This window comes from Uranotaenia lowii, chromosome 2 (assembly GCF_029784155.1).
Source record: "Uranotaenia lowii strain MFRU-FL chromosome 2, ASM2978415v1, whole genome shotgun sequence".
In the NCBI taxonomy this organism is placed as follows: domain Eukaryota; kingdom Metazoa; phylum Arthropoda; class Insecta; order Diptera; family Culicidae; genus Uranotaenia; species Uranotaenia lowii.
The window spans coordinates 215,826,480-215,838,442 of NC_073692.1; positions in this window are offsets into that span (position 1 = coordinate 215,826,480).

The window sequence follows — 11,963 nt, forward strand, 5'->3', positions numbered from 1 at the left end:
TACCGTAATGGCAAGATGCCAAATCCGACCAGAACAGTACGGAACAACCGTGTTTCTTCAGGAAAGGCAGCAGACGTTTTTTCAAACACTCTTTCACGTAAATTTCTTGGTTGACAGTCCCGGAAGCTATGAAAATGCTGCTTTTCAAGCCACAGGTACAGATGGCTTGCCAAACCAGATATTTCTTCGTGAACTTTGACAGTTTCATGTGCTTGAAAATATCTGCTACCTTTCTTCTTCCTTCTGCCGTATAAAACTCCTGTCCCGGAAGCTGCTTGTAGACGGCTTTCACGTAGGTTTCGTCGTCCATTACCACGCAGTCAAACTTCGTCAGCATCGTCGTGTACAGCCTCCGGGATCGCGATTTGGAGTCACTACCTTCTTGTAAGTCGATAGTCCGGTTGTAGACGATACACCCAGCTTATTTGCGGCATCTCGGAGAGAGAGGCTAGGGTTTCGCTTAAAACTACCGGCAACTCTCTTTGTCGTCTCAGCGGCTTCCGGTTTTCGATTTCGTCCCGATTAAGACTTCCTGGCTGTCGACAAACGTTCCCCAAACATTTTAACTACATTTGTAACGGTTGATTTGGTAACTTTTAGCGATTTTGCCAGCTTTGCGTGCGAGTAGCTCGGATTTTCGCGATGTGCGAGCAAAATTTTGATACGCTGCTCTTCTTCCATGAACGGTATTTTGACAACTGAAGAGTCAATTCCAAAATCAAAATAGGAGCAACATTCTACACACGCACACCTTCAAAATGAGGGGTGTTCAGATTTTTTAAATGCAAAATTGAAAGAACTACGTCAAGTTGAAATTGACCAAATTTTGACCGTTTCACCCTTTAAGAGTTTTGTGAACATCTTAAAAAATTACTCATTAAATAATGTTTCCAAATATAAAATTCCTTCTTCTGGAAGTATTACATGAAGTGACATATTTTCATGTACCCTTCGTTTGGTGATTTTTTTTTTAAACTATTTGAGTTGTACCATAAAATATATTCATTTCAGTAATAATTCGGATTTCGATGTCTTTCTTGATACCAGATACCAGATTAACAGATGTACAAGCTAAGCCTTGAATCGTGTGTAAAGTTCCAGCGACCGCTTTGAATTAATTTTATGTTTTTTGGTCTAGCAATCTCCATAACAAAAATCTAGTTAGATTTGAAGGAGTTGTAATTCTATTTGACGAGTTTCTAGCAAATCAATGCTGGAATCTTGAAAAAAACATTTGTTTAACTGCCTAATGGAAATGGTTAGATTAAAGCCATTTTGGTAATTTCTTCAAACTACCGTGAAGCACTAAATTTTGTATAAAAGAATTAAATATGACACGTGAGAGTGCCTGCATAGAGACGCCTAAATAGAATCAGTATGGCAGCTTGAGACTGTTAATTTTTAACTCAACTGGATAAAATAATTGGTTCGTCTGACTTGTCCAAGATTGTTAGTTAAATAGCATCTTTTGTTAAAAGGATAAAGGTAAAATGAACCACATAAATTTACCAAGCTGACCAGTTCACAAGCAACATGAATTAGTGTATGTTGTACCTCAAAAACAAATTGAAGCCATCCGTTCTATTAAGAAATTGGTTTATTTATTTTTAAAAAATATATAAAGTTGCGTTGTTGGATTTCATGTCTTTGATTGCCGCTTCCGATTCAGTCATCGAGGGCGTGTTGACGCCATTAATGTGACTTACTGTTGGCCATCGCTATTTGTGACTGTGAGTTGTTCAAACTGCTCAGTCCAACGCTTGAGCTGATCTGTTCGCTCAAAAGCCGCCAAGAAATTCTCGGAGCCAGATAGAAAAGAGGGAGATTCCAAGATTTACAACGTGTGGCTAAACTGAGCCTCCCAGGAAATACACCCGTCATCCGAATATGGGTCCAACGACGACGACGAACGTGTTAAAAAAAACCGCGGTTTGAAAATAAGCCGTGACACGCCGCTCAACACCGGTTGAGCGGAGCGGAGAGTGGAGAACCGTCCGAATCAAAAACCGAGGTTCGAGCAAACCACGATTCGTTCGGTTTTTGCAAAAGTACTGGTTCAAACAGGAGCTCTTGGTTGCTCTCTCATCACTTGGGCCACCGAATCTCGCCAGTGCAACTCTGTAGGCTTGGTCCCATGGGTTATCAGCTACGCTCTGGCATAACTCTCTGTAGCAGTTTTCTTTGCTTGTTTTAATAACTCGCTTAAGTGCCACCCTGGCTGCTCGGTAAACGGCACCTCTCGTTTGTCTATCGGGTTCGTTTCTCTCCCGTTGAACTCGTCGTCTGGCTAGTCGTAGCTAGTACGTAGCTCCGTAATTTCTGAGCTCTACCAGTAAGCTGGTCGTCGCCACCACTTCGGTGTACCTATTCCTTCTGGGTATGGTCATATACCGCTACCATCATTTTCGTCAGCTGCTCAGAATTATGGATCTGAAACGCTTCCTGCTTGTTTAAAGCTTCGATGAACACTTCTTTATCGGAAGTTTTGGTCTTCTATCTGTGTGTGCGGATTTCGGGTGAATTGTCGAGTTCATTCGAATCGCACAAGGGGCTTCGTCAAGGTGATGGTATATCCTGCATGATGTTCAATGTGGCGCTAGAAGGTGTTATTCTACGAGTGCTGGCGAAATGCGGGGCACGATTTTCAACAGATCCACACACCAAAAAATTTATAAAATTACATGAGACAGAAACGCTTGAAGACCTAATTATGTTTCGCCCTAATTAGGAATTGATTTAATTTCACATCATTTTCAATCTAAACTTAACAAACACCCAAGCTTACGGGCCATAATTTTTGAAAGACTTAACTGTATCATGATCTAATTAACTAAAGATGTAATTTTCAATCACATTGAATATAAACTTATAAAAGGGACCTAAACTTAAATTTAAGAAGATGTAAAATTATGTGCGAGGTTACAATTTTGCAAGCCTGCGAAGAAACAGAAACAAAACAAATAAACGCATGTGCATTCTATTTTGGTGCGTATTGTCACAGTGATCGTCAAAGATTATTATTATAATTTATTACAGACCTTTTAACCACCCGGGTCATTCGGGTCTGTAATCGTCAAAGAGTAATGGAACATCAGCATTCAAGGCTCCAATGAATAAGTCTATCCAGAAAACAGTAAGTAAATAATCCATATTCCAGCAATAAAAGCAACAACGAATCCTTTTTTACAGTTGCCCTGCTGCCGTATTTGTGTTTTAGTTTACAGCTCCATCGCAATATGGACGCTTCTGTCATTGTGCAATTTTAATACAAATTAAAGAGATCATGAAATTTCTGAATGCTTTTCCTGCGCACTCGTGCTTGCTAGTCTCCAGCAACCGACTCCTGCTGCAATTCAAAATTAGAATCCTCATTTGTAATAGCGGATACGAACAGTTGTGATGGAGCCTCCTGGATGTTGATAGTCGCCTCCCCGTGTGGTTCGTGAATTGCGATTGAAAATTTTGTGAAGTGAACGGTTATTGCTTATAATGTTTGCGGAACTGCACGGAATCACTAAACGGGTGCCTTTGTTCTCATCCTTGCCACATCATACCTTCCGGTGGTCACTTAACTTTCCGCTCCACTGTGGGGACCGATTAAGTTCGGATAGAAAAAGAAAATCGCGAGTTGAACGAAACTTATTAATTTCTGTTTTGTTTAGTTACTTCTACATTTTCCGCTCACCTGTTGTACTGCAAAGCGGAGTGGAGACAAGTAAGAAAACGGAAAGTTGAGAATATCGGTATCGGTTTTAGTAAAGGGCGAATGCGCCAACATCGCTGTTTCGAAAAAATCACATCTAAAGCTCCGTAAGCTCCCGGCAAAAACAATACTTTGTTTTCTTATTATCGCGAACGTAAATCATCAAGGTTTTCGAATGGATAGTTGATAACTCGATTTCTTTACATTCGACTCATATACCCTTTTGAAAGATCTATACCGATATCTTTACCGGAGGGGGCTTCCATAAACATCGAAATATTTTTTATTTTCCGCCTCCTATCAAACGAATCTAAATTTCTATTGAAAAAAAACTAACCAAATATAATTATGGTAACATGTGGTAACATCTCATGTTACTATTCTCAAATTCAAACATTAATACTTGGTGTTGACTTTTATCAAAGATAGTTTATACAATTTGTCATACATTAGTGATAGTTCCATTTTTTCCGATTTTATCGCTTTTCCGTACGCCCATGGAAAACTTCTGGAGGCGATGTGCGCGCTCGCAGTCCCGGTATACGATTTCTCGTGTGTTAAACAGAGAGAGAAATAGACTTCACTCCAATTTCACTCCGATTAGCTGTCATTCTTATGGAAATCTGTGTAGGAGTAAAGAGCAGGCTTCATTCTTTTTAGCAGGCCCAATCCCAATTCTAATCTCTCCTATCTTGTTTGTTTTGATTCGGATATTCTACTTCAATTTGCAGAACGACGGTAGAAATCAATCCGAAGTTCAAAAATGTTGATTCAAATGGTTTCAAGCTGAAAATGTTTGCTGTCTCGACGACCGGTGGTTTTGCCCGAGACAAAATGTATTGGGGGCAGCTTTTCTTCAGGTGAGTTTTTTCACATAATTTTAATTTATTGCTAAGTAGTTTAATGCATTCTAGCTTTCGGTGGCCCAGGCGGTGCAGACCGGTCCCAGTGGAAAACGAAATCAATGTCGTGAATGTGAATTGTTACCATCCTCAAAATGTTTCAATTTAGATATTCTTCTGGTAAGATCATTCATTAACTTGTTATTCTCGGTGGTAATTTTTTCTTATCCATTTATAGATTGAAAAAACTTAATAAAAATGTTACGACGCAGAAAAACGCAATATTCGTCGGAAGTTGGTTTATTTTGAATTTTCCAAATGTACCTTTCTCAAGTAGTGCGCCATTCGAAAGCTTCCGGGGCGGCAAAGTCAACGGAACGAAGATCTATCTGGGATCTGTCCAAGTCTGATCGGGGAGCTGAATACAGGCCAAGATGGCACTTAACAAGATTGTTGATCGTCGTGGGTCTCGCCATAAGGATGTAATTTCCTTGGACAAGGGCAAGTACTATGATCAGCTGCTTTCATCATATAAATTACAATGCTGGATTATGACTATAGAAATAAGATGCTTCCGCGCTACACCTTCAACTTTGAACATTCATAACTTATAAGTTTGTAAATATTTTCTTGTCAAATCTTCTCTAAAAGATAGATCAACTATCATGCTATTATCCCACTATATTTGACGTTTCTCGAAAATGTGTTATTTGAGATAATTTCCTTCTACGAAAATTCGATTTCTCGTATATTTTTCACTCCATAATATTAAAGAAATTACGCAATGAACGTATATGTAAAAAAAATTCCGAAAAAATTAAAAACAATAAACCATGTTCTTACTTTATTTTGAAATTCTTTTGTTTTCTTATACGAAACGAAAAAACCCTACAAAAACAGACACTTGTAAAATTAAGGTCCGCAAGAATCCTATTGGTTCATCTTCGATAAGCGACATACTATATGTTGACAACGAAACGACCAAGTGAAAAAATACCCGATTTTTCTGAGTTGCTGAAAAAGGAATGTTGTTCACTATTTTTACTACTATAATATTTCCCGTAATTTTTTTTTAAATTAAATTTTGTGTTTTTTTGGAATAAGCTGCATAAACAATATAGGAATATAAATGATAAAATGAAATGTATGCCTCTAAAATTGTGTCTCCGAAAGCTCCTATGACTAAAAATATAGACGACACTGAATCAAAGCAATCGAAAGATTTTTTAATTCAACAACGCTATAAGCTAAGTTCAGATACGTATTTCGATAGCAACTTGTGGCAACTTACTATTTTTATCAGTAAGCGTTTTCAATCGAAAACGCTCACTGAAGAAGATAGTAAGTTGCTATCGAAATGCAGATATCTGAACTTTTCTTATACTGTGGTTAAATTAAAAAGAATTTTTCGATTGCTTTGATTCAGAAGAATTATTCACATATTAGTATGTACGATGCAATATTATATCACCAATGAACTAAATTTATGTCAATAACGATGCTACGCTTTTGTGCGTCCTACTTGACGTAAATTTACATCACTGATGATGTAATATTATGTCGAATGTGCTATTCAATTATAGCCGGAAATTTTATGTCTTCAAGCGTTTCTGTATTTTCCAGAGTAATTTTATGTCAAAAGTGATGCTTCTTTTTTGTGCATCCTTTTTGACATAAATTTACACCAAAAAATTAATAGTGTGCAGTCAACTTATCTGCTTTGCCGATGACATTGATATAGTCGGCAGATCAACTGCGGCGGTGGAGGAGATCTACCGCAAACTGAAACGCGAAGCAGGAAGGATTGGGTTGATGATTAATACGTCCAAGACGAAGTACATGCTGGCCTGCGGATCCGAGACCGACCGAACCCGCTTGTCCAGTAATAACAAGGTCACGATCGACGGCGACGAGCTGGAGATAGTCGAAGACTTTGTCTATCTCGGCTCACTGGTGACGGCAGACAATGACACCAGCCGTGAGATCCGGAGGCGAATTATCAGCGGAAGTCGTGCCTACTATGGACTCCACAAGCAACTGCAGTCGAGAAGACTTAGCCCTCGCACGAAGTGTAACCTGTATAAGATGCTCATTAGACCGGTGGTTCTTTACGGGCACGAGGAGGAAAAAGGAGTATGCACATGGATAACGGTTGATGTTTGGCAATGGATGAAAATAAAAGATAACCTTTTTGCAAAACACAAAAGAAACCCGATGTAAGCACACGCAATTTATTACAACATGCGTAAAAAAAACTAAACTTGGGCAAGCAAAACGCGAAAAAGTTGTACTACAGCAATCTATTCAACGCTCCGACAGCAAAAATATTTGGAAATGTTTAAATAATTTATCTGGTAAAGGATTGAAAGAGCATGATTCAATAAAACTTCTAATCAACGGAGAACAAACAAGTCACGAAAACACTGTTGCTAACACTTTCAATACATTCTTCAGTAACATAGGTCCCCAGCTAGCCTCCACTTTAACGAGCCAGCGAAATACTAACCGATTTGGAACATTGTCACAACTGCGCAACTCAATATTTTTGGAACCGGCTACTCAACAAGAAGTCATCACGAAGATACGAGATCTGGATCCAAATAAAAGTGCTGTATCAGATGGAATACCCGTTTATTTTATTAAAAACCATTTTCGATTCTTCTCTACGTTAATACGAGATATTTTAAATGAGAGCCTCTCTACTGGGAAATATCCGGAATGCTTAAAGGTTGCTAAAATCATTCCGATACATAAATCAGGATCAAAATTCGAAGTTAATAACTACCGGCCCATCTCCATTCTACCTGCCCTAAATAAACTGCTAGAAAAATTGCTGGTCACGAGAATAACAAGGTTATTTCGAAGCCAAGGAGTTCTATATGACTGCCAATATAGTTTTCGGGAAGGATCCAGCACAACTACAGCCGTTTGCGAGCTTTTCCTTGACGTTTACAAATCCTTCGACCAGAAGGACCCCGTGGGACTTCTTTTTCTCGACCTAAAAAAAGCGTTCGACACCATCGATCACGATCACGCCATCCGTATGGTGAAAGAGTACGCGAAGCGCGGTTATAAAAAGAAGCGGACATGTGTTAGTCACTGCGCCATTGTGACGATCGACGTTAAGAATGCCTTCAACAATGCCAGCTGGGAAGCGATTGCCAAAGCGCTTCACAGGATGCTTGTTCCCAATACTCTCTGCTGGATAATAGGATTCGAAAATCGAATCCTGACGTACGAAACCGAAACTGGGTTACGATCTACTGCCCTAACAGCGGGTGTTCCACAGGGCTCCATACTCGGACCTGTGATTTGGAATGCCATGTATAATGAGGTGTTAACGCTGAAACTACCAGCAGGCATGCAGATAGTCGGATTTGCTGACGATATCGTGCTCATGATTACCTGCGAAACAATCGAGGAGGTAGAAGACCTTACAACGGGGTCCGTAGAAAGGGTTGGCATCTGGATGGAGGGAGTTAAGCTCAAATACCTCACCAAAAAACTGAAGTTCTGCTCGTGACCAATAAAAGAGTTGTGCCGCACATCGAGATTACTATTGGAGGGCACACGACATCTTCGAAACAGCAGCTGAAATACCTTGGAGTAATGGTTGACCATCGCTTAAGTTTTGGTGCGCATGTCAAATACTGTTGCGAAAGTGCATCGAAAGTCATAGATTCATTGGCCTGGATTATGCCGAACTGCCATGGTCCAATGAGTAGCAAGAGACGTCTCCTTGCGAGCGTAGCACTGTCGAAACTACGATACGGAGGAGCGGCCTGGAGCTCCGCGATAGAGGTAGAGTGCAACAGATCCAAATTACGGAGCACACATCGGTTGATATCCATGCGAGTTTCCTGTGCGTACAGGACCATATCAGCAGATGCAGCTTTTGTCATCGCGGGCATGATTCCCATCGACATAACTCTGGCGGAGGATATGGAATGTTACAAAGCAAGAGCTGTTAGAGGAGTGCGTAAACTTCAACGAGTAGCTTCAATGCTCAAGTGGCAGGAGCAATGGGACGCATCGAACAACGCAAGATGGACGCATAGACTAATCCTGGGTAAATCGGAAGTATGGAGAGGTCAACTTCTACCTGACGCAGTTCCTTTCGGGTCATGGGTGCTTCAAGCAATACCTTCATCGGTTTAAGCTTATCAGCTCGCCTTATTACCCGGAATGCGTAAAGTCGGAGGAATCGGCAGAACATGCTATTTTTGTCTGCCCCAGGTTCAATTCAAGGCGTCAACAACTTCAAAATTTGAACGCTGAAAACATAGTGAGTGAAATGTGTCGCGACGAACAATCGTGGCATGCTATAGTCGACGAAATCACCGCGCCCTAAGATCGCGTTGCTTTTGAATTAAAGTGTCATACGAGGCCCAAGATCTTCCATTAGCTTGTCAAATTTGGTTGACTATCTCGCTCTCTCCGTTCATCATCTTTCCTGATTCTTATCAGATCACGCATGCGATTCTTATCAGATCACGCATGCAAAATCAGGAAATATTTTGAACGGAGAGAGCGAGATAGTCAACCAAATTTGACAAGTTAATGGAAGATCTTGGGCCTCGTATGACACTTTAACACGTTCGTCGCCACGGCACCCTTATTCGGGTGACGGGTGTATTTCCTGAGGGCCCCGTCACATCAAAAAGCAGGTGACGCTCTCTTACTCAAGTTAGCCGCTCAGTTTAGCCACACGTTGCAAATCTGGGAACTCTCTCTTTTTTCTTTCTCGCTCCCAGAATTTCTTTGGGCCCGGCTAGTAAAACTACCAAAATGAGCGTGGCGACGAACGTGTTAATTCAAAAGCAACGCGATCTTAGGGCGCGGTATAACCCTAATCTGGACTCATACGTGTGGTGGGACTTAAAAGGTCTCACGTACTCCGCTACGATCTTTCTTGCAGCAAAAGGAAGCGGAAATACCATTCGGGGTGGTCGTGTCGGGATTCTAGCTTAGTAGTTTCTCAATCGGCCATGCCTTGGTGGTTAGAAATCCTGCGGAAGTGGTTGCTGTGACGGGCGCGAGTTACTTTGAAAGCGTTACCTAACCGGCACACGTTTCGGGGTCTTCCGTACCAGTCTGAAATTGGCGATAGAGGAAAAGGAGAAGGAGGAAAAAGGAGAAAAAGGATAAAGCAGAACGATGATCAAGGAGAAATTGAGGAAAAATTGAGAAAGAGGAAAAGGGTGAGATGTATAAGTGCATGAGCACAGCCTATCCTTTGATGTAGTATCATAGGGTGAAACCAAGGGGCATATCTGGCACACGAAGCCCAAGGTGGTTTTAGTGGGACGAACCCACTCACGGCAGCAAACACCCGGCTTTATGGTTTGAAGTCAAATTTCCATCTTGTAAAAAAAACCATCGATCACGAAATATTGTTGGAAAAACTAAATTTCTGTGGTATAAGAGGGAACCGTTAGAAATTATTAAAAGCTTCCTGACAAATAGAATCCAGTACGATGCAATAAACGGAGTTCGCTGCTGTCATCAATCGTTGAGAGTCGGAATACCCCAAGGCAGTAACCTCGGTCCTCTACTTTTCCTTGTCTACATCAATGACCTACCTAATCTCAATCTGATCGAGAAGCCACGTCTATTTGCTGACGATTCTTCTCTGTTCTACACTGGGAAAACAGCCCACTCAATTGTCGAGAGCATACGTGAGGACTTGAAGGTTTTACGACAATACTTTGATGAAAACCTATTATCACTGAATATAGCGAAGTCCATATACATGATTATATCAACAGCAGTTGACACAGCAGTTGCATGCAGACTTGACTATTGAATCAATACAAATTGATAAAGTGGAAAACTACACATATCTCGGACTGAACATCGATAGCAAACTTAAATGGATCAACCATATCGCCAAGCTGCACATAGAAGTCAGTGCTACGTGCGGTTTATTATGGAAAATTATAAAGTTCGTACCAAGAAAGCAGCTGTCTTGGATGTACCAAGCATTTGTGCAGTCTAAACAGCAATATCAAGTTTTCATTTGGGGTGCGTCAGAAGATATACCTAAAAAAAACTACAAGCTGCTCAAAACCGTTGCTTAAAAGCTATATTTAATAGGCCCAGAACGTACTCTTCACGACTCCTGTACTCAGAAGCTCCGCACTTGACGCTACCAATAAAAGCTCTACGGGAATTGCAGGCGATCCTGATCATCCATTCACACCTACACGACCAGCAAGCTCATCACAATGTTGTATATGAACAACCAAGCCATGCATACACCCTCCGTAACCAAGCTAGCCTCTCAATTAGTAGACCAAGCTCTGAAATGTCACGGAAGGCATTTCCTTATTACGGCAAACTACTTTATAACAACCTTCCTAGTGTTCTTAGAAATGAAACGAACACAAACAGGTTCAAATCAATGCTGAAGCAGCACATCAGAACTAAACTGGAAAGTTACTTCTACCCATAATAGTTCATATGTTGAAAGAAACCCGATGATCTGTAATCCTTGAAACACCGCCAATACGCTTCCTTCAAAGAGATTCATCTCGCTGGAAGCAATGTGGAAATTATACTTCCCATAATTTTCTTTTGAAGAATCTTGAACGACACTGGGAAAGTTGCATTCGAACGATTTACACTCTCGTTTTAATTCTTTTCTTTTCCGCCAACTGCCACCACCCTCCGCCGCCCACCGCCAAATCACCGCCAACCACTGCCACCCATCGCCACCCACCACAACTCAACGCCACACACCGCCATCAATCGCCGTCACCACTAACTGCCTCGACCACCACCGAAATACCAATAAATGTTTGTTGAAAAGAAAAATTACGGGATTGATGTATAATATTGTAAAACATGAGTGAAAAAAAAACAGAAATAATAAATGATGAGGAGGTTTTGCGCCCACTGGAGAAGCACTTCGGAAAGAAAGTACTCTCCCGCGGGCTTTTCCCTGCTGGCGGCGTACGTGTGGAGGCGAAGGATGAACCACGAGCTCGCGCGACTCTACGGCGAACCCAGTATCCAGAAGGTGGTGAAGGCTGGCCGGATACGACTGTCCTGCAAAACAGGTGTTCGCTATTAATCCGGTAGGAACGAGACAGCCAGGGGCGCAACGAGCAAGGTGGTTAGACCAAGTGGAGCGTGATCTGGTGAACGTGGGATGCTCAAGAAGTTGAAGAACGGTTGCCATGGACCGAGTGAATTGGAGGAATATTATTCATCAAGTTATGTTGTGAGACGGAACACCAAATAAATAAAATAAACAAATCTCGAAGGAAGACAAAATTTGTTTGATGTCCCTGGTTTTCAATCGAATTCATTTGTTTTTTCGTAAACGATACTGTAAGTAGAAAATCATACATGCATGTATCAACACTAAGCAAGCAAAGTTGGGTGGTTTCTCGAGCAAAAAAATCTTCAATTAA